Below are 23,612 nucleotides of genomic sequence, written 5' to 3'. Positions count from 1 at the left end.
AGAAGCTAGTGCCTGAATGCTGCTAATCCTACTCTGGAGAAACCACACACCTCTGTGACCATTTAAAAAAAATTATTATTTTGAGACAGAGTCTTGCTCTTTTACTCAGGCTGGAGTTCAATGGCACAATCACAACTCACTGCAGCCTTGAACTCCAGGCTCCAACTTCAGCCTTCCAAATAGCTGGGACTACAAGTGTGCACAACCATGCCTGGCTAACTCTTTAATTTTTTGTAGAGACAGGGTTTTGCTATGTTGCCCAGGTTGGTCTTGAACTTCTGGGTTTAAGAGATCCATCCACCTCAGCCTCCCAAAGGGCTGGAATTATAGGAGTGAGCCACCATGCCCAGCCTCTTTGTGACCATTTTTAAAGTGTAAATGTAGAAACAACAAAAAAGGAGGGCTCTTACCTCATAATCTGATTTAAGAAACCTAAATCACACCCAGAGCCCTAGCTGCAAGGGAGTCTGAAATATGTAGAATTTTTTTTCTTTAATCTTTCATCTTCTTCAATATAAGAGACCACACTAGAAAGAGATTAGGTAGATATTGAATGTTAATCTGCCGTGTGTATTCTAGTAATTTTTATCCAAGTATTATTAGTAGAGAGAGAATTTCACCATGTTGACAAGGCTGGTCTTGAACTCCTGATCTTAAGTGATCCATCCGCCTCAAGCCTCCCAGAGGGCTGGGAAAACAGGCGTAAGCCACCATGCCTGGCTGAAAAGTAGAAATTTGAAGGGCTTAAGATTATTATTAATTATTTTGTCCAAGTAGTATTTTTATTATTATTGTTTCTGCTCTGGAAGCTTTTTATTGTTGCTCCAAGTTTAAGAATTTTCAGTGATGGCAGAAAACCAATACTTTTAGACAACCTCCTGCATAGCCCTGGTCAGCTTCTGAATCTTGGTCTTGACAGACATGTCAACATACTTCTCTCAAATGAGCACAATCATTCTACCCATAATTGACGGATCAGTCTTACCCTCCAATTTCAATACTTGGCCTTGACTTAGGAAGCTCTTCAGGACTGTTTTTAATTCAGAGAGTGTGGCTTCCTCTAAAGGAGATGCAGTGGTCCCTGTGCAAGGTACCTCTCCACGGTGGACACTCATCATGGTACAAAAAGAAGAAACGACTCCTTGGGTATTGCTTAAGCGACCATATTGGGCAAGCAAATTGATCAGGGTCGGAGAGAGAACGTCTCTTTGGCTGTGATGTCATTTAGGCTTTTCACTTTAATGGAACACTTCACACAGGGATTCAAAATAGAAGCAGCCACTTTGGGTTCCTTTAGGATTTGTGCTATTCTCAACAGCTCCTTTTCTACTTGCTCCAGCTTATTCTGTTTCAATGCAGCAGAATAAAGAGCCATGGCATAGTGACCTTCCATACTGTGTACCTAAACAGGAGGCCTCACAAGCTTGGCAATGGTCTGACCATAGATGTACTGAAGCATCATACCCGCCAGTAGAGCCCAGACACTGCTGGGGGGTGGCCATCACCTCCTGGGCACTTTTTTACTATTTTTTAATTATAGAAGTAATACATAGGCCAGGTGTGGTAGCTCATGCTTGTAATCCCAGCACTTTGGGTGGCAGAGGTGGGAGGATTGCTTGAGCCCAGGGGTTCAAGACCAGCCTGGGCACTATAGCAAGATGCTGTCTCTATAAAAAATACAAAAATTAAGGCCAGGTGTGGTGGCTCACGCCTGTAATCGCAGCACTTTGGGAGGCTGAGGTGGGTGGATCACTTGAGGTCAGGAGTTCAAGACCAGCTTGACCAATATGGTGAAACCCTGTTTCTACTAAAAATACAAAAATTAGCCAGGAGTGGTGGCATGCACCTGTAGTCCCAGCTACTTGGGAGGCAGAGACTGGAGAGTTGCTTGAACCTGGGAGGCAGAGGTTGCAGTGAGCCAAGATCTTGCCACTGCACTCCAGCCTGGGTGACAGAGTGAAACTCCATCACAAACAAAAACAAACAAACAAACAAACAAAACATGAAAATTAGCCAGGCATGGTGGTGCACGTCTGTAGTCCCAACTGCTTGGGGGGTTGAGGTGGAAGGATTGCTTGAGCCCAGGAGTTCAACACTGCAGTGAGCTGTGATCGTGCCATTGTACTCCAGCCTGGGTGACAGAATGAGACCCTGTCTCAAAACAAAAACAACAATAACAAACAAAACAAAAAAGTAATACATAAATATATTCTCTTTGTAGAAGACAAGAATAGAACAAATCTGTAGAGCAAAAAGTAAACATCCCGACCCACTTAGTTCCCACATCGCCTCGTAGCGGGAGTCACTGACTGCAGTTTACCGGCTATTGATTCAATCTTTTGTCTGTGCCTGTGTATGTACATAGAGGTACGTACACATATCTAAGAATTTTTAAAAACATAAATATGCTAATACTAGTCCATAACTTTGCTTAGAAATCTTTCCATGTCAGGTCATAAAGATCTAATAGGGGTCAGGAAACTTTCTGCAAAGGGCCAGATAGTAAAGATTTTAGGCTTTGTGGACCACATATAGCAGTGGTCCCCAACCTTTTTGGCACCAGGGACTGGTTTCATGAAAGACAATTTTTCCATGGATGAGGGTATGGGGCAGATGGTTTCGGGGTGAAATGGTTCCACCTCAGATCATCAGGCGTTAGATCCTCATAAGGGGTGCACAACCTAGATCCCTTGTATGTGCAGTTCACAACAGAGTTTGTGCTCCTATGAGAATCTAGTAGATCTGGCAGGAGACAGAGCTCAGGTGGTAATGCTCTCTCGCCTGCCACTTGCCTCCTGCTGTGCAGCCTGGTTCCTAACAGGCCACTGATCTGATATACAGTCTCTGTGACAGTCTTCTGTTTTTTGTTGCTATTTGTTTTTGTTTTTTTAAACAACCATTTAAAAATGTCAAAAACATTCTTTTTTTTTTTTTTTTTTTTTTTGAGATGGAGTCTCACTCTGTCACCCAGGCTGGAGTGCAGTAGCACGACCTTGGCTCACTGCAACCTCTGCCTCCCAGGTTCCAGTGATTCTCCTGCCTCAGCCTCCCTAGTAGCTGGGACTACAGTTGCACACCACCACGCCTGGCTAATTTTTGTATTTTTAGTAGAGACAGGGTTTCACCATGTTGGCCAGGCTGGCCTCAAACTCCTGTCCTCAGGTGATCCACCCGCCCCAGCCTCCCAAAGTGCTGGGATTACAGGCGTGAACCACCACGCCTGGCCCCACATTTTCTTTATTCACTCATCCTTCAATGGATATTTAGGTTGTTTCCATAGCCATCTTGGCTGTTACGAATAATGGTGCAATGAACGCAGGGGTACAGATACCTCTTTGGGATCCTGATTTCAATTCTTTTGGATATGTACCCACAAGTGGGATTGCTAGATCACATGGTAGTTCTATTTTTAATTTTTTGAGGAAACTCCAAACTCTTTTCTATAGTGGCTGCATCATTTTGCATTCCTACCAACTGTGTGCAGGAGTTCCACATCCTTGTCAACACTTTTTGTCTTTTTCTTTTTGATAAGTGGGAGTGCTGGGCCAACTCTGTCTCCTCTGGGAGAAGCTGAGAACTGGACTTTTTTTTATCCACAAGCTCTGTGCTGTGCAAGGGGAAGGGCCAATGGCGCCTATCAGCCAGAGACTCCACCTCCATTCTCCCCTTGGTATCCAAACTGTAACTGATCATGAGACTTCCAGGACTGGCAAAATAAAAGCTAGTTTTTTGGGAAGTCCTCTCACAAGAGTTGGGGTGCTGGACACAAAAACTAACCTCTCCCCTCCTCTGGTGGAAGCTTGGGAGTGAGGGGATCTTCTCATGGTCATACAGCACGGGGTTAGGGGCAGGGTTTCCAGTGAGAGAATGTCTCTTGTCTCCTTAATGGCTTCAGTGAGTCTGATGTAGCATTTTCTGGGGGTGCAGGAGCCTTTCAGGTAGTTTCTGATCTTTTGCAAAGGGATTTTGTCAATGACTTTTTGCTGAATCAGTATGTGGAGGGGAGGGGGGAAGGATAATTCAGGGTCTTTTATACTGCCATGTTGCTGACATAACGACCTCTTATTAACACAACTACTTATTTTTTTGTGAGTCTAGAAAGTTGTTAATCCTTTTTGAACCTTGTTTCTTTTAAAAATAACTATAAATTAGAGGTCACAACACTGAGACTTTATTAGGTTGCAGTAAGCATTAAATGAGATAATGTATGCGTTTCGTGTGGATGTTACTGGCCCCTACTCCCAGTGGAGCAGAAGACTAGATCCATTTCATGGACTTACTAAGGGTGGCTTACATTTCCTTAACACCAAACTGGCTAATTAAAAGATGGCTTTAGCCATTTGCTCCCTTTCCTACTCTGGGCTATATTCTCTGAGAGCCACCATTTCTGCCCAGCACTTTTTTTTTTTTTTTTGAGACAGGGTCTCACCCTGTCACCCAGGCTGGAGTGCAGTGGTGCCATCTCAGCTTACTGTAACCTCCACCTCCCGGGTTCAAGCGATTCTCCTGCCTCAGCCTCCCGAGTAGCTGGGATTATAGGCGCCCACCACCACACCCAGCTAATTTTTGTATTTTTAGTAGAGACGGGGTTTCACCATGTTGGCCAGGCTGGTCTCGAACTCCTGGCCTCACGTGATCCACCTGCCCCAGCGTCTCAAAGTGCTGGGATTACAGGTATGAGCCACTGTGTCTGGCCTCTGCCCAGTAGCCTCCAGCAACTACTTCCTCTTCTTCCTCCATGCCTGGGATATGGGCTCTATTCCAGGCACTAGTGCCGGTTCCTCCACTAGGATCTGAACCTCCCTGTCACCCATAAACAGGCCCTTTCCTAGGGTCAGAGCAATGCTCTGGTCTGTGGTCCGTCTTGGGGGTTGGGGGACTGCTGCCCTCCCATATCCCTGTTAGAGAGACGATAGGAAAGCTGGGCTGCATGTGTACCAGCATCTTCCAGCATTGATATGTAGCCTTGCCCCTTACCGTTTAAAACCAATTTCCTCTGCTCCTTCCTTCACTCTGAGGACTTTGTAATTGGACAAATGTTAACATCCCTACTATTTTCTCCCTTAGGATCAATTTTCTCTCAGGAGGCTCCTCATTGACTCGTGCAAACAGATTTCTGGCGGGAACTGCTCCAAGGCCTTCCAGGTGTGCACAGGCATGGATGAATCAGAGCAGAAATGGACAGATGCAGCTTAAATGGAGGGTTCTGCTATGTAAGTAAAGCATCCAGCCTTCCACGTTGGGTCACCACTAGTCCCAAGCTTGAGTTGAGTCATCTTTAATTGAGGTACACAGAGTAGGGCAGCTTTGAAGTCATTTACACCTGAAGCTGGACTCCTACCCAAGTGTCTTTCTCTCTTTGTGACCTGGAGTTAGCTACTTAACTTTCTGAGTTTTAATTTACTCATAGTTAAAATAGTAATAATAATTTTCATTTTATGGTTTGTTATGTGCATTACTAAATAATATTTAGAAAATATCTGGCAAGTACTAGGCTTGCTTTTTATTCTTTTTCCATTAAGCATCTCTTTTGTGACTTACTAAGGCTGAGTTTTATTTTATTATATTTCTATCATCCTTCTTTTCATGTAGTCTTTTTCTTTCTCTCTTTTTTTTCTTTTTTCTCTTTCTCCCTGCCTGCCTGCTTGCCTATCTTCCTTCTTTTTTCTTTTTTTTCTTTTGAGACGGAGTCTCACTCTGTCGCCCAGGCTAGAGTGCAGTGGCTCAATCTCGGCTCACTGCAAGCTCCGCCTCCCGGGTTCACGCCATTCTCCTGCCTCAGCCTCTCCGAGTAGCTGGGACTACAGGCGCCCGCCACCACGGCCGGCTAATTTTTTGTATTTTTAGTAGAGACGGGGTTTCACCGTGGTCTCGAACTCCTGACCTCGTGATCCGCCCGCCTCGGCCTCCCAAAGTGCTGGGATTACAAGCGTGAGCTGCCGCGCCTGGCCCCTATCCTTCTTTTTTCTTTGCTGTGTGTTTAAAACAGTAGACAAATATCAGAGAACAGGACCTCATCATTAGAACATTGACAAGTTTTTCTAGCAGAAACAATATTTTGTTCCAACAATTGTGTAGGCTTAATATATAAGTAACTTCACAATATCCTTTAGAAGTTAAACACAGATTAGAGTGTTCTAAAATTATTTAAAAATTTAAAAATGTTAAAAATCAGCTGGGTGTGGTGGCTCACACCTGTAATCCCAGCACTTTGGGAGGCTGAGGTGGGTGGATCACCTGAGGTCAGAAGTTCGAGACCAGCCTGACCAACATGGAGAAACCCTGTCTCTACTGAAAATACAAAATTAGCCGGGTGTGGTGGTACATGCCTGTAATCCCAGCTACTCAGGAGGCTGAGGCAGGAGAATCGCTTGAACCCAGGAGGCAGAGGTTGTGGTGAGCCAAGATCGCGCTATTGCACTCCAGCCTCCAGTTTCACAAGAGTGAAATGCATCTCAAAAAAAAAAAAAAAAAAGTTAAAAATCACACATAAGCTCACAACTTACATGAACAAAAGAACTTTTATATTTTATATTACTTACCATAAACCAATAGCAAATACTATTTCTCAAAGGCAGAAATTCTGCATAAAATTTAGCAATGCCTTCCCATACCTGTTACCCAAATACAATTCAATAAAATCAGTGACACCAGGGTATTGTGAAGCTTAAACTACAACTGGATGTAAAATGAGCTTATCTAAGCTGTTCTTATGGTGTTAATTTTATAAAAAATGTATCTGAGAATGGACTTTCTCTTTCTACCTAATCTAAAAGGTAGGACGCTGGAGATAGTAAATTACCCCAAACCACAAATGGGAAACAGATGGCTTTTCAGCCAGGGACAGAACCAATTATTTATAACCTTCTCCTCGTCATCCTTCTTACAAACTAAACCTGGCAAATGGTTGGGAACATGAGTTCACGAGTCAGTAGGACAACAAAATATGCTGACTATACTGTAGGCTAGTTTCTTCCTGAAAGAAGGCACAGTAATGCAGGATGAAAATAGGGGTGATGAAAGCAACTTAAAGTTACTTTTGATTTTTAAAAGTAGTAATTCCGGGCCGGGCGCTGTGGCTCATGCCTGTAATCCCAGCACTTTGGGAGGCCAAGGCGGGTGGATCACCTGAGGTTAGGAGTTTGAGACCAGCCTGGCTAACATGGTAAAACCCCGTTTCTACTAAAAATACAAAAAATTATCCAGGTGTGGTGGCACATGCCTATAATCCCAGCTACTTGGGAGGCTGAGGCGGGAGGATTGCTTGAACCCGGGAGGCGGAGGTTGCAGTGAGCCGAGATCACTTCACTGTACTCTGGCTTGGGCAATAAGGGTAAAACTCTGTCTCAAAAAAAAAAAAAGTAATTCTGGCAGGGTGCAGTGGCTCATGCCTGTAATCCCAGCACTTTGGGAGGCTGAGGTGGGTGGATCACCTGAGGTTAGGAGTTTAAGACCAGCCTGACCAACATAGTGAAACCCCCTCTCTAATAAAAATACAAAAATTAGCTGAGTGTGGTGGCGGGTGCCTGTAATCCCAGCTACTCAGGAGGCTGAGGCAGGAGAATTGCTTGAACCCGGGAGGCGGAGGTTGCAGTGAGCCGAGCCATTGCCCTCCAGCCTGGGTGACAGAGCGAGACTGTCTCCAGAAAAAAAAAAGTAATACCATCACAGCTATTGAATGAAATGTTTCCAAGTGTTCTAATATTAATTCTGAAGTAGTCAACATCATGTTTTTAGAAGGATGTTATTGAATCAGAACATATTGTCACTTGAAGGCACCTCTAATCTCAGTTCACAAATAAGAAAGTGTGATATACTTATTGGGCAAACGCAGTGGGCAATGGACCAGCCAGTGAGGACACCCCAATCCTGAGTTACAATTCTAAATACTACCTCATTTGTACACACTGGGAACTGGGAAAATGTCAGGTTACAAGCAAAATATATTTGCGTAGACTTTTACATTTTTCACTGTGCTATTCTCAACAACACTGTCGATTACTATCCTCTTTGAAATCCACATCTAACTCAGATCAGCAATGAAGGCTCTTGCTTTAATTCTTAAAACCAGTAATGTCAGTGTTGCTGATCTACATGTAGGATTTCAGAATTTAACCAGGCCAGATAATACAACTGTGCTCAACTCTACTAGGACCAGGAAGTTCCCAAGTGGACTTTGCATTGAGTGGAGTTTTAAAATTCCACGGAGGCCCACCAGTGGATTAAGTATATATTCTTAGAACACCAAAAAACAGGAGGCCTTGTTGGTATCACTGGCAATCCCCAGATGACAAAGTTTCGAGTGAGGTGAAATGAAGACAGGGTCTTGCTCTGCCACCCAGGCTGGAGTGCAGTAGTGTGACCTTGGCTTACTGCAGCTTGAATTCTTAGGCTCAAGCGATCCCCTTGCCTCAGCCTCCTGAGTAGCTTGGACTACAGGCACATGCCACCATGCCCAGCTATGTTTCTATAGAGACAGGGTTTCACTATGTTGCCCAGGCTGGTCTTAAGCTCCTGGCCCAAAGCCATCATCCTGCTTTGGCCTCCCAAAGCACTGGGATTACAGGTATGAGCCACTGTGCCTGGCCCAAGAAAGTAATCTGTTTAAAGTTTAGCGCCTGAGGAATTCAATAAGGAGAGGTCATAGTGCTCCCTCAGGTATCATGTAGAAGCAAAGCAGAGCTCACATGTGCTTAAAATGTCATCCAGGGTCACTCTCTGAAGTGCTAATTTTATGTTTCCTTTTACACAAAAAAAGGAAAACAATTAATCTTCCAACTCAACCAGTCCCCTAGTATAATAACTGAATGAGTTGGGTATAGTTCCTCCATTTCAAATGGTTTACATAATTGGATATAATAGAGAGCAGTATTCAGCAAAAGGTGATCACTATAAACATGTGAACTATCATCATTATGAAAGTGCTTGAGGAACACTGGGGGTGGGTTAGGGCATGGGATAAAGGTGGAGTTAATCTAAAAAAGAAAAGACTTCATTGAGAAGGAGTTTGAAAGGGGATAGGCAATCTGGCAGCTGAAAAAGATGGAGAATCCAAGCCATGTGTAATATATGTGTGCCTGCTTGAATTTTCGTTAGTACCAAATTGTCCCTAATGGCATGAAAAATAATAAAACACAAAGTTGGATGAAAGTTAGATTATTCAACCTGGAAGAAAGTGCATATAGATAGGATATCCTTAATTTTTTATGAAACTTTCTCTTTAACAGTTTATAATGACAAATCTCTAGTTGAGTGGAAAAATCTGGCACTGGAGAATTTTACTTAATTATATAACTGAGAGTTGACAGAGCTTTTAAAAAAATTAGCTTGTGCCATGTAAAAGTGCTGGTATTTGATCTTGACCTTTTTTTTTTTTTTTTTTTGAGATGGAGTCTTGCTGTGTCACCCAGGCTGGAGTGCAATGGTGCAATCTCAGCTCACTGCAAGCTCCACCTCCCAGGTTCATGCCATTCTCCTGGCTCAGCCTCCCAAATAGCTGGGACTATAGGCACCTGCCACGACGCTTGGCTAATTTTTTAATTTTTAGTAGAGATGGGGTTTCACTGTGTTAGCCAGGATGGTCTCGATCTCCTGACCTCGTGATCCACCCACCTAGGCCTCCCAAAGTGCTGGGATTACAGGCGTAAGCCACCGTGCCCGGCCTGATCTTGACCATTTTTGACCTGACAAACTGGCAGTGTTTTATGCTTTGCCATAAAACATGGACTAATAATTTAATAAAAATAGTTATATATACCAGGTGCGATGGCATGCCTGTAAGCCCAGCACTTTGTGAGGCCAAGGCAGGAGGATTGCTCGCATCCAGAAGTTCGAGACCAGCCTGGACAATATAGCAAGACCTCATCTCTCCAAAAAATCAGAACCTATCCAGGTGTGGTGGTGTGTGCCTGTAGTCCTGGCTGCTTGGGAGGCTAAAGTGGGATGGTCACTTTAGCCCAGGAGGTTGAGGCTACAGTGAGCTGTGATCGTGCCACTACACTCAGCCTGGATGACAGAGTGAGACTCTGTCTCAAAAAAATTAAAAAAAAACTCAAGAAGAGCTATATATATTTATATATGTAATATTTGACTTATTACATACAATTTGTCTTATTTCATATTTTATTTCTATACATAATATAGTTCAGTATATGTAACATTAAAACCCTACTAAACATAGCATCATTTTGATGATTGGGAAAGCACTTCCTTCTTCATTCACTAGACATTCATTGAGCACCTATTATGTTTCCAGCACTCTGCTCCTTGCTGAGATACAAGGATGAGTAAAATATATGTCTTGCCCTTGACTTTCTCAGTTTCGTAAGGGAGATGAACACCTCAACAGATCATTACTCAGAGAGACTGTGTATACAGGGGTTAAGAAGGAAGGCCCTGAGGTCAGACAAACCCGGATGTTTAGTCTGGTCTTCACCACTTTTGCTAAGTGCCAAAGCTCTCTTAGCCTTGTGGAAATAATAACAGTGCCTCCCAGGATTCTTGTGAGAGTTAAATGTGACAATGCACGTGAAGTTGCTTAGCATTGTACTGTACTTAACAAGTACTCAGGAAATGCTGAGTATTACTGTATGTGTTAAGTGCTATTTACATAATTAGATGTGGTTGCTACTTGCTTCCTTTGAGTGGAGTTAGGTCAACTGGTTTTAATGATAAGCAACACATGACAGTGACAATGGTTTATAGTGAACTATAGTGAACTCCTCATAGTAGTTTAGAGAAAAATCTCATCATCATTTCCTGGAAATGAGACCTGTTATCAATCAAAAGTGCTGGTCTAAGAAAGTGGCTGAACAGATTGAACATACCTCTCAGGAGTGGGGCTGGCTTTTCTAGGTACTCAACATTCTTTTAACACTTTTGATTAAAAGAAAAAAAAAAAAAAGGGCCGGGCTCTGTGGCTCAGGCCTGTAATCCGGCTCAGGCCTGTAATCCCAGCACTTTGGGAGACCGAGGCAGGTGAATCATGGTATCAGGAGATCGAGACCATCCTGGCTAACACAGTGAAACCCTGTCTCTACTAAAAATACAAAAAAATTAGCCAGGCGTGGTGGCGGGCAGGTGGCAGGCGCCTGTAGTCTCAGCTACTTGGGAGGCTGAGACAGGAGAATGGCATGAACCCAGGAGGCAGAGCTTGCAGTGAGCCGAGATCACGCCACTGCACTCCAGCCTGGGTGACAGAGTGAGACTCCATCTCAAAAAAAAAAAAAAAAAAAAAGAGGAACTGAAACAGGAACTAATAGATTTAGCAGATTTGATGACAATTAAGAACTCAAATTCTTTTCTCCAGTTCACGTTTGTCTTCTCAGACAAAATAGTTATTGCCAAGATGCCCAAGCACATGAATGCCTTTATCAAAATCTACTGAATAGTCTTTCCTTCAATAAATACTATTGAGCCTTACTGTTTGCCAGGCACTGTGCTAGGCTCTGGGAGTATGAAGGTAAGCAAAACCACAGGCTGGTGGCGGAGACAGACATTCATGAAATAAGCCTCCCCATACATAATAATAGTTGCTCTAAGTGAGAAGTTTAGAGCAGGGGCCCTGATTTAGGCTGGGGCATAGGTTTGTGGAGGCAGGGAGGAGTTCATTTAGGGAAGTAACATCTAAAAATACCACTTACCCTTTAGAAGAGCTGGCGATTTTCTCTGTCTCTCTCTCTCTTTTTTTTTTTTTTTTTTTTTGGACAGAGTCTTGCTCTGTCGCCCAGGCTACAGTGCAATGGTGCAATCTCGGCTCAGTACAACCTCCGCCTCTCGGGTTCAAGCCATTCTCCTGCCTCAGCCTCCCAAGCAGCTGGGATTACAGGTGCCCACCACCATGCCTGGCTAATTTTTGTATTTTTTAGTAGAGATGGGGTTTCACCATGTTGGCCAGGCTGGTCTTGAACTCCTGACCTTGTGATCCACAACCCCCTCTTGGCCTCCCAAAGTGCTGGGATTACAGGTGTGAGCCACCATGCCCGGCCGATTTTCTCTTTAATTCCAAAGCCGCCAGCAAGTTCAGGAGATAAAAGCTTAGTCAAATAAATTTTTGGTTACCATATGGAAAATGTCATGTTGATATAAATTATTTATTCTATCACTCAACTATATTGATAACATTAAACATGGCCTTTCTATCTGTCATTCTGCCCCAATGGGACTTTCATTTCGTTAACGCTATACAAAGTAAAATCATCTACCTCTAGAATGATTTTATCATTATTAACACACATATACATGTATACTTAATTATGGTTCTTTATATGCGCTAAAGAAGCTGGGAAAATTTTAGAAGATAGTAAAATGAAATTGTTCTTCCTTTCTTGTCTGGGAGGGGCTCCTTGCTCTGGAATGATACTTCATATATAAATACAGTGTTTCTCCATGGTCTTCCTTTTGGATTTTTGGAGATTGGATGGGAAGGGCTGAATTTCAGCACACACTGAAAACAGCTTATCTTGTAGGAGGGATTATAATATCCCAAACATTGTATAAAAGTGGCATTTTGAGATTCCTCAGAAATATATTAAAAACAGAGAGAGGAAAAAAAATGATTGTAGCAAGTATTCAGCCATTTTACCTTTTTATTCAAATATTTAGCAATTTCTTGGGCTTCTAGTAATTTAGTGATCAGTGGCTCCAATCAGAGAGTTCATTCACAGGAATATTTACACTCATTTGTTTTAGCCTTAAATAAATAAAGCTTGATTTTTTAAGAGGCTGTCTTCTAGGTATTGCAAGTGGAATCTGCTCATATTGATTGGGTTGCTCTTCAGTAATTTCCTACAGCGTGCACATCTCTTCCTTTTTATGGTTTTCTCAAGCAATCAGTAAATAACGTATTCATCAAACTTAAGAGAGTGTCCAAACAGACTTTCTTTGGAAAAGCTGGGTTTCTTTCTTGCTGAGGTATATAGTTGATGAGTTCTTTAGCCAGTTGGATTATAGCAGCTCAGTGAGATCATAGCAAGTAACCTGGTTATGTTGTACTGATATTCATCACAGGAAATGAACTCATCTCCACAAATTATTTGCTGCAAAATAAATTAACTCCTTTAATAGAAAATTATCACAGGATCAGCACGTCCCACTTGTCAAGGAAGGAATATGAGCACAGTGTAGCTTTACTGTAACAGCAAGAAAGCATTATTTTGTTGCTCACAGTAGTCTCATCATAAATCTAAAATAATATCATCAAATGAACTCTCTGATTGGAGCCATTGATCACTAAATTACTAGAAGCCCAAGAAATTGTAAGTTTCGCCGGGCACGGTGGCTCACCCCTGTAATCGCAGCACTTTGGGAGGGCGAGGTGGGCGGATCACCTGAGGTTGGGAGTTTGAGACCAGCCTGACCAACACGGAGAAACCCCGTCTCTACTAAAAATATAAAATTATCTGGGTGTGGTGGCGCATGCCTGTAACCCCAGCTACTCAGGAGGCTGAGGCAAGAGAATTGCTTGAACCTGGGTGGTGGAAGTTGCGGTGAGCCGAGATAGTGCCATTGCACTCTGGCCTGGGCAACAAGAGCGAAACTCTGTCTCAAAAAAAAAAAAAAAGAAAGAAAGAAAAAGAAAAAGAAATTGCTAAGTTTCAACAAAGTCATGTTAGTTGTGTGAAATATTTCATAATACATTCTAATAAAAGGATTAATCATGTAAGGTTATTACAATGATATTGCGCACTTTTACTATTGCATAGCTTTTCCTATGAGCCTGACACTATGCTAGGCACTTACATGCATTATCTTGTGTCCTTTGTACAGCAAACCTAGAATGATTTACTCATGGGTTTCTTCCCCAGATCACACATAAAGAAATGAGAACTGATTGTGCTAAAAATTTTTCTCGTGCCTGTGATCAGTGTATTATATTTGGTATCTATGTTGGGCTGAGAATAAGAAAATAGAAACTAGAAGGACACTAGAAATAGAGGGAAGATAGGGAATTGGAGGGGACTGGAGCTAGAAAAGGAAATTATAGTAATAGATTACTATATGCCACAGACTGTGTATATGATGGGACAAACTTTTTTTTTTTTTTTTTTTTTTTTTTGATACAGAGCCTTGCTCTGTGGCTCAGATTGGAGTGCAGTGGTACAATCCGGGCTCCCTGCAAACTCTGCCTCCCTGGTTCAAGCAATTCTCATGCACCAACCTCCCAAGTAGCTGGGATTATAGATGTGTGCCATCATGCCTGGCTAATGTTTGTATTTGTAGTAGAGACGGGGTTTTTGCCATGTTGGCCAGGCTGGTCTCGAACACCTGACCTCAAGTGATCTGCCTGCCTCAGCCTCTAAAAGCGTTGGGATTACAAGTGTGAGCCATTGTGCCCGGCCACAAACTTTTTTTCTATACTTTCACGGTATTCTTAATATTTCTGCCACAAGATTCAGTTTTTCCTACAGCAAACAATTTTCCAGGTCTCTATGGACATCAAGTAGTGTCCTATGAATCAACTTAATTCTGACTCTATCTCCATCTGGCGATAGTACAGAAACCACAGGTCAAGGGCTCAGTCAAGACTGCCCCCATTTCAGATGCCGGGTTGTAACCTGTTCTTACAGCCAACAGGAATCCAGGGTTCCTATGACTGCTTCTCACTTTCGTTAATTTACTAGATCAGCTTGGAGAACTCAGGAAAATAGTTAACTCCCTATATTTGCAGTTTATTACAAAGGCTAGAACTCAGAGGCAGCCAGATGGGAGTGATGCATAGGACAAGCTACACAGGAAAGTGCACAGAGGTTCTATGCTGTCTCTGGGTGGGATTTTTTTTTTTTTGAGATAGGGTCTCATTCTGTCACCCAGGCTGGGGTGCAGTGGCGCAATCACTGCTCACTGAAGCCTCGACCTCCCTGGCTCAAGCAATCCCCTCACCTGAGCCTTCTAAGTAGCTGGGACTACAGGCGCACACTACCATGCCCAGTTAATTTTGGACTTTTTGTAGAGATGAAGTCTTGCCATGTTGCCCAGGTGAGTCTCAAACGCCTGGGTTCAAGTGATCTTCCTGCCTCTGCCTCCCAAAGTGCTGGGCTTACAGGCATGGGCCGCCCTGTTTTCTTTTCTTTTGAGACAGGGTCACCCAGGCTAGAGTGCAGTGGTGCAATCATAGCTCGCTGTAACTTTGAGCTCTTGGGCTCGAGTGATCGTCCTGCCTCATCCTCGAGTTGCTAGGATTAAAGGCACGCACCACCATGCCTAGCTAATTTCCCTTTTTTTTTTTTTTTTGTAGAGACGGGTCTCGCTTTGTTGCCCATGCTGGTCTCAAACACCTGGGCTCGAGCGATCCTCCCACTTTGCCTCTTGGAAGTGCTGGGATTCCAGGCAGGAGCCGTCGAGCACAGCCTGGGGCCTGGATGTCTATGTGAGACAGTAGGCGGCACTGTAAGCATCTCGGAACTGTTCGTGTTCGTTTTTCGGCACTCTATTGTAAGCCATACCTTGTGCGGCACTCTACTCACGTTTGACTCTTTGTAGTACACTAAGCCTCACTCCTCATCTTGGAATCATTTGCTGTACCATACGCCTCAGTCTTTTTGTCTTGGAATTTTTTTTGAGACGGAGTTTCGCTCATGTTGCCCGGGTTGGAGTGCAATGGCGCGATTTCGGATCACTGCAACCTCCGCCTCCTGGGATCAAGCGACTCTTCAGCCTCAGCCTTCCGCGTAGCTGAGATTACAGGCGCATGCCACCATGCCCGGCTAATTTTTGCATTTTTAGTAGAGACGGGGTTTCATCATATTGGTCAGGCTGGTCTCAAACTCCTGACCTCAGGTGATCCGCCCGCCTCGGCCTCCCAAAGTGCCGGAATTACAGGCGTGAGCCACCGCGCCCGGCCTGTCGGGATCTTTAGTGGTGCCGGATGCCCTAGGTTTTCATCTTGGGATTCTTTGGAGGCCATACGCCCGAGTCATTTTGTTTTGGAATCATTTGGGAGACCGTATGCTCCGGGTTTTTTGTTTGTTTGTTTGTTTGTTTTTTGAGACGGGGTTTCGCTCTCGCCAGGCTGGAGTGCAGTGGCGCGATCTCGGCTCGGCTCACTGCAACCTCCGCCTACGGGGTTCAAGCGATTCTCCTGCCTCAGCTTCCGGAGTAGCTGGGATTACAGGCACGCGCCACTATGCCCGGCTAATTTTTGTATTTTTAGTAGAGATGGGGTTTCACCACGTTGGCCAGGATGGTCGCCATCTCCTGACCTCGTGATCCGCCTGCCTCGGCCTCCCAAAGTGCTGGGATTACAGGCGTGAGCCACGACGCTCGACTGTCCCGGTCTTTTTGTCTTGCAATTGTTTGCAGTACCGTACTCCCTGATCTTTTCGTCTTGAAATTCTTTGGGGAACTGTACACCCAATCTTTTCATCTTGGAATCCTTTAGCGGACCGTGTTGCCCTAGTGCTTTTGTCTTGGCATTGTTTGCAGTGCTGTACACCCCAATCTTTTCGTCTTGAAAACCTTTGGGATACTGTACCCTTGGTCTTTTCGTCTTGGAATTCTTTGCGGGATCGTATGCACCCGTTTTTCATCTTGGAATCTTTTGGGAGACCGTATGCCGCAGTCTTTTTGTTGTGGGATTATTTGGGATACTGTATTCACCAGTCGTTCCATCTTGGAATGTTTTGGGAGATTGTATGCTCCAGTTTTTATGACTTGGAATCGCTTGCAATGCCCTATGCCCTAGTCATTTCACCTTGGAATATTTTGGGGTATCAAATGCCCCAGTCTTTTGTCTTGGAGTCATTTGCAGTGTTGTATGCGCTAGTCTTTTTATCTTGGAATTATTTGGTGGACTGTACACCCCAATGTTTTCATCACGAAATCTTTTGGGAAACGCTATGTTCCAGTCTTTTCATCTTGGAACCTTTTGCAGTGCCATACGCCCCAGACTTTTTGTCTTGGAATCTGTAGGGGCAGCTTATGCCTCAGTCTTTTCATTTTGGAATTCTTTGGCGACTGTATTCACCAGTTTTTTCATCTCGGAATCTTTTGTGAGATCGTATATCCCAAGCTTTTTGTCTTGGAATCGTTTGCAGTGCCATCTGCCCCAATCTTTTCATTTTGGAGCTCTTTGGGGGGACTATACACCCCAGTCTTTTAATCTGTGAATCTTTAGGGAGTCCGTATGCCCCAATCTTTTTGTCTTAGAATTTTTTGTGACATTGTACGCCCCAGTCTTTTCATCTTGGAATCTTTTGGGAGACTGTATGCCCCAGTCTTTCTGTCTTGGAATCACTTGCAGTGTCATACACCCCAGTCTTTTAATTTTGGAATCGTTTTCAGTGCAGTATTTCCTAGTTTTTTTTTTCTCTTGGAACTATGTGGGGGACTATATACCCCAGTCTTTTCATCTTGGAATTTTTCAGGGAACCGTATACTCCAGTCTTTTTATCTTGGAATCATTTGCAGTGCTTTACTCCCTAGTGTTTTTTTTTTTTTTTTTAGATGGAGTCTCGCTCTGTCGCCCAGGCTGGAGTTCAGTGGCGTGATCTCGGCTCACTGCAACCTCCGCCTCCCGGGTTGAAGCGATTCTTCTGCCTCAGCCTCCCGAGTAGCTGGAACTACAGGCAACTGCCACCATGCCCGGCTAATTTTTTGTATTTTTAGTAGAGATGGGGTTTCATCGCGTTAGCCAGGATGGTCTCCATCTCCTGACCTTGTGTTCCGCCTGCCTAGGCGTCCCAAAGTCCTGGGATTACAAGCGTGAGCCACTGTGCCTAGCCATTCCCTAGTCTTTTCGTCTTGGAATCATTTGTAGTGTTTCGTCTTGGAATCATTTGTAGTGTCACACGCCCCAGTTCTTTCATCTTGGAATTCTTTGGGGGACCGTGTGCCCCAGTGTTTCCATCTTGGAATCACTTGCAGGGCTGTACTGTTCAAATCTTTGGGGACACTGTTTTATGCCCCAGTCTTTCCCATCTTGGAATCTTTCCAGAGACCCTATGCCCAGTCTTTTTGTCTTGGACTTATTTGCACGGCTATATGCCCCAGTCTTTTCATCCTGGAATCTTTTGAGAGATCGCACGCCCCAGCCTTTCCATCCTGGGATCATTTGCAGTGCTGGACTCCCTAATCTTTTTGTGTCGTAATCGTTTGCCGTGTCATCTTGGAATTATCTTGTCATCTTGGAAGTGTCTTTTCATCTTGGAAGTGTCTTTTCATCTTGGAATTATTTCAGGGACTATAAGTCCCAGTCATCTGTCTTGGAATTGTTTTCGGGGATGGATGCCCCAATCTTTTCGTTTTGGGGTCTTTGGGGAATTGTATGCCCCAGTGTTATTGTTTCAGGATTCTTTGCAGTACCGTGCACTGCAGTCTTTTCATCTTAGCATCCTTTGGGGTACCATCCTCCCAGCTCATCTTGGAATTATCTGGGAGACAGTATGCCCCTGTTTTTTTTCAAGGTACCACAGTTTTAAACATTTATGTTCAACTATTGAGAGTCATCTTGGTTACTTCCAGTTGCCCCAGTTTTTTTGTCTTGGAATCTTTGGAGGTACTGTATTCCCCTTCTTTTTGTCTTGGAATCATTTGCGGTGCTGTATACCCCAGTCTTCTCGTCTTACAATTCTTTAGGGGTACAATATGCTCCAGTCTTTTCATCTTGGGATTCTTTCAGTGAACGCAGGTCCCAGTTTTTTTGTCTGGGAATTCTTTATGGGACCACACACCCCCGTCTTCCTGTCTTGGAACCGTTCGCAGCACTCCATTGCATGCAGTACCGCCGGCGGCACTCTACAGGACTTGGAGCCGCCTCCGCTACCATATGCAGCACTCTCCACGGTAGCTCCCTGGGGACTCAGCTTTTCCAATTCCCCATCTTTAGGCTGCAACAGCATGGCAATGCCCAATAGAAAACCACGCAAGCAGTAGCCATCACGCTGCCAACACTGGTGATGCCCTCTTGGGCAGTGGCCACAGTCTGCTGGGCGCGTTACTAAGCCCTGAGCACTCTATGAACTCATCATCTCCGTCTGGTGTCCATGTCCTGCTTGCTGCTCCAGTTGTCCTAAAAATATGCCCCAGTCTTGTTTTGAGCAGGTATAGTAAGATGCACAGACACGCAAATGATTGACAACGAAGAAGTCATGTTTTATTATACTCACAGTCCCCAAGACACGGGAGGGGGTCACTCCACACAGGGCCACACAGGGAAGTGACAAAGCAGAATGAGCAGGCGTAGAGAGAGGGAAAGCACCGGCAGACTCTTTACTGTGGATTTCTCAGGAAGGAATGGGCAAAGCAAGGTAAGCAAATGGCACAAATTTAGGATTGGATAGTTTGCATTGTTTCAGCAGATTCTGCGCTATAGGGTGCATCCCCAATTGTGTAAAAACTGGTTTTGGAGAGTCTGAGTCTTAGTAAATCATGAATTTTTTTTTTTTTTTGAGACGGAGTCTCGCTCTGTCGCCCAGGCTGGAGTGCAGTGGCGCGATCTCGGCTCACTGCAAGCTCCGCCTCCTGGGTTCAGGCCATTCTCCTGCCTCAGCCTCCCAAGTAGCTGGGACTACAGGCACCTGCAACCACACCCGGCTAATTTTTGGTATTTTTAGTAGAGATGGGGTTTCACCGTTATAGCCAGGACCATCTCCATCTCCTGACCTCGTGATCCACCCGCCTTGGCCTCCTAAAGTGCTGGGATTACAGGCGTGAGCCACCGTGCCCAGCTAGTAAATCATGAATTTTAGGGCCTGATGCTCTCTCAGCGAATCGCTGCTTCTCCAAGATAATGGACTGTAGCTTGGAGCCCACAGAGAAGTCCCTAGAAACCAGTCTGTCCATTGTTCGCCCTCCTCTTTTCAAGATTTTAAAACTTGTAGCAATAAACACATAACATTAAATTTACCATATTTACCATTTTAAGGGTACAGTAATTTAATGTTAAGTATATTCACCTTATTATGCAACAAATCCCTGGAACTTTTTCTTCTTGCAAATCTAAAAGTCTATAAACAGCAAACACTGATTCTCCTTCCCTCTTTCTGGCCTTTGGTAATCTCTTTCTACTGTTTCTGTGATTTTGACTGCCTTATTTAGTTTTTCTTTTCTTTCTTCCTCTCTTTTTCTTTTTTTTCAGACAGGGTCTCACTCTGTTACCCAGGCTGGAGTGTACATGCAGTATTGTGATCATAGCTCACTGCAGCCTTGAACTCCTGGGCTCAAGTGATCCTCCTACATCAGCTTCCCAAGTAGCTGGGACTACAGGCACTCACCACCACATCCTGCTAATTTTTAAATCTTTTATAGAGACAGAGTTTCCCTATGTTGCCGTAGCTGGTCTCAAACTCCTGGCCTCAAGGGATGGTCCCTCATGGCTGGGATTACTGGCTTGAGCCACTGTGCCTGGCCGTTTTTGTTTTTGTTTGTTTTAGAGACTGGGTCTCACTCTGTCCCCCAGGCTGGAATGCAGTGGTGGGATCACAGCGCATTGTAGGCTCCACTTCCTTGGGCTCAATCAATCCTACCATCTCAGCCTTTCAAATAGCTGGATTACAGGTGTGCGCCACAACACCTGGCGATTTGACTCCTTTAGATCCTTCATAGGAGTCCTTTTGTGACTGGCTCATTTTTTTTAAGGGCTCTACATATTGTTTTCCATAATGGCTATATTATTTTACATTCCTACCAACAGTGCCCAAGGGTCCCAACTTCTCCATTTTCTGGCCAACACTTGTTATTTTTGTTTCTTTTTTCTTCAATAGTGGGCATGTTGTGGGCTGTGTTGAGGATCAGTACACAAACATTTGCATTTGAATACAATTCTTAACATACTAGAATGAAAATCTCAAAAGCCATGTTGTTGTGATCTTTTCTAAAATGATTCCAGTGACTTCCCAGCTTAAAAGCTTGGGGCAAATTTTCCTTAAGAGCTGTTAATTTACAATGTAATATCATATAAATTACCTGCTCAAATTTTCAATCTTTCATGGCATATTAACAAAGTTATTAGGAAATAACTTTGGTTATGGACTACCATAACCAAAGATATTACAGAGTGCACGTAATCCTTTTTTTTTTTTTTTTTTTTTTTTTGAGACAGAATCTCAATCCGTACCCAGGCTGGAGTGCAGTGGCGCGATCTCGGCTCACTGCAACCTCTGCCTCCCAGGTTCAAGCGATTCTTTTGCCTCAGCCTCTCAAATAGCTGGAATTACAGGTGAGTGACACCATGCCTGGTTAGTTTTTGTATTTTCAGTACAGACAGGTTTCACTATGTTGGCCAGACTAGTCTTGAACTCCTGACCTCAAGTGATCCTCCTGCCTCAGCCTCCCAAAGTGCTGGGATTACAAGCGTGAGCTACCACACCCCGGCCGAGTGCATACAATTCTGACAGGGAGAGTAAAGATTAAGGAGTGGTTTTCTTTTCTTTCTTTTTCTTTTTTTTAGAGACAAGGTCTTGCTTTGTCAGCCAGACTGGAAAACATTGGTGCGATCATAGCTCACTGCGGCTTTGAACTCCTGGGTTTAAGCGATCCTTCCGCCTCAGCCGCCCGAGTAGCTGGGACTAAAAGCGTGAGCCATCACGCCCACCCGCCCCCCGCCCCTCCAACCCCTTTTGAAAGTAAAATATTTAGAATGGCTTTTATTTCTAGGCAACTACTATTTTTCCCCCTCTGTCTTTTGATGTTCACCTGACAAGCTCCTGGTGGTAGCCGGTAGCTCTGAAAGAGAGCAAAATACGGTAAGGTCCCAACCTAGTGATCGCAGGCCTGGGCGGTATTTCACCTTTGGTGGTGCCATTGGTTTCCTGTTGTGAGATTATTCCTCCCATTGGGGTTAGGACACGTAGGCCAGGGGCGGGGTGGTGGGGGGGTGCGCGGTGTAGTAGGGGGTCGGGGGTGGGAGGGGTGAGGGAAGACTCCTTCCTTTGCTGTCGGTGTTACTTTCTTAGTTCACTTTAGCATTTAGCCCCACCTTGGGCGGAGATAGCAATCTTGCAATTGTTCCATGCCCATCAGCTCTCCTTGGTCTACAGGCAGGGAGGACCTGGTCTGGTCTTTAATCTGTCTTGTCTTTAACCTTAGTCAGTCAGGAGCTGCTATATGGTCTATTCTTGTTAGACCAGAGGCGCCTGGTCGCATGGCTCTCTTTGGGAGGACTTAGGTTGATAATGGCAACCTCACACTTTAGGGCAGACACCGCGAACAACAGACAGCAGAGGGCTTTATGCAGCCCACATAGCAGCAGCACACCCCTCCAGCAAGCAGTTCTGCTTCCCCACATGGTGCTAGCCATGGGGGAGAGCCACAGCAAGCTACACGCGGGTCAAAGGCATTTTGTTGTGCCCCTTGTGGTTGTGACCACACACCCTGCTTGCTGCGCCAGTTGTATTTTTCTCTAATTTGATCTTTCCTTTAATTTGCTCCTGAGACAGAGAGTAGCTATGAAGTCTAGCCTGTCCTGAAGGGGCTGCCCTGAAGGGGATGCTTATATTGTGTTTTTCACAGAATATTTCTTTATCCTGACCTAATGCCTGATTGTCCGGCCTGTATCCAGGTGTCCTTCTCACAGGAAGCTTGTTTATATGGGCAGGTGCCCTTGTGGCTCTTGTCTGACCTGTGTCCAGTTTATTCCGCTGAAGCCGGAATACTCCCTCCAAGAGCCCTGACCAGCAGGAGGGTTCACTTCCAGTGTTTAGCTCAGGTGAGACACAGCGGAGGTAACACAACAAAACACGTGAAATAACAACAACAAAAAAAGCAGTGTGTCACTGACAGATCCCAGAGAGAAGAGGACAGCACGCCTTGCAGGGCCAGCAGGAAGCGGGAGCCATCTGGGACATGCACGCTCAGACAGCGAGTGGGGAGCAAGCAAGAGTGTGCAGGGGAACTGTGGGCCTAGCCTTTAGAGGGGTCCAGGGCGTCACCCAAGCAGGTTTCCCGTGGGGAGTTTTTTTTTTTTTTTAACGGGATTTGGCTCTTGTTGCCCAGGCTGGAATACAGGGGCATGATCTCGGCTTACTGCAACCTCCGCCTCCCCAATTCAAGCAATTCTCCTGCCTCAGCCTCCCAAGTAGCTGAGATTACAGGTTGCCCACCACCACGCCTGGCTAATTTTTTGTATTTTTAGTAGAGGTGGGGTTTCACCATATTGGCCAGGCTGGTCTCAAACACCTTGACCTCAGGTGATCCACCTACCTCGGTCTCCCAAAGTGCTGGGATTACAGGCGTGAGTCACCGCACCTGGTCCCCGTGGGGGGTTTAGAGCAAGCAGGCATGAGTTCCGTGGGGGCATGCACGCTGTGACTGGGAGGAGGGCACTGTGGCATATCTGTGCAGTCCAAGCAGGGTGTGGGAGCCAGTGGGTGAATCTAGTAGGTTGTGCCTAGCTGTCCTCTAGGGAGGTGGTCACCAGAAGGTGGTGTATAAAGTAGATTGTTGGATCATCTACCTTGAGGAACTGAGAGGAGATGGAGAGTTGAGAACTGGAAACGGTGTCAAGGGTGACTAAGCCCTGCTTCTGATACGAGAAAGTCCAACTTATATTCAATATGAGAAAGTCCAACTTATATTCAAAGTGGATGCCAGGCAACATAAAATTATAAGAATTCCCTGCAGCTTTGTATTATAGGATATAAAACTACCCTCTCCACCTATGGTTTGTTAAGTTGACA

The 23,612-nt window shown here is 44.7% G+C and overlaps 1 pseudogene; it reads right to left on the bottom strand.

Moving 5' to 3' along the window:
• Window positions 1–810: 810 nt before the first annotated feature.
• On the bottom strand, window positions 811–18,836 carry LOC116812459 (ATP synthase subunit O, mitochondrial-like; annotated as a pseudogene).
• Window positions 18,837–23,612: the final 4,776 nt, after the last annotated feature.

The sequence above is a fragment of the Hylobates moloch genome, unplaced genomic scaffold (genome assembly GCF_009828535.3).
Source record: "Hylobates moloch isolate HMO894 unplaced genomic scaffold, HMol_V3 SCAFFOLD_1, whole genome shotgun sequence".
Lineage (NCBI taxonomy): Eukaryota > Metazoa > Chordata > Mammalia > Primates > Hylobatidae > Hylobates > Hylobates moloch.
Note: the sequence above shows the minus strand (reverse complement) of the source record. Positions and strands in the feature narration are given on the sequence as shown.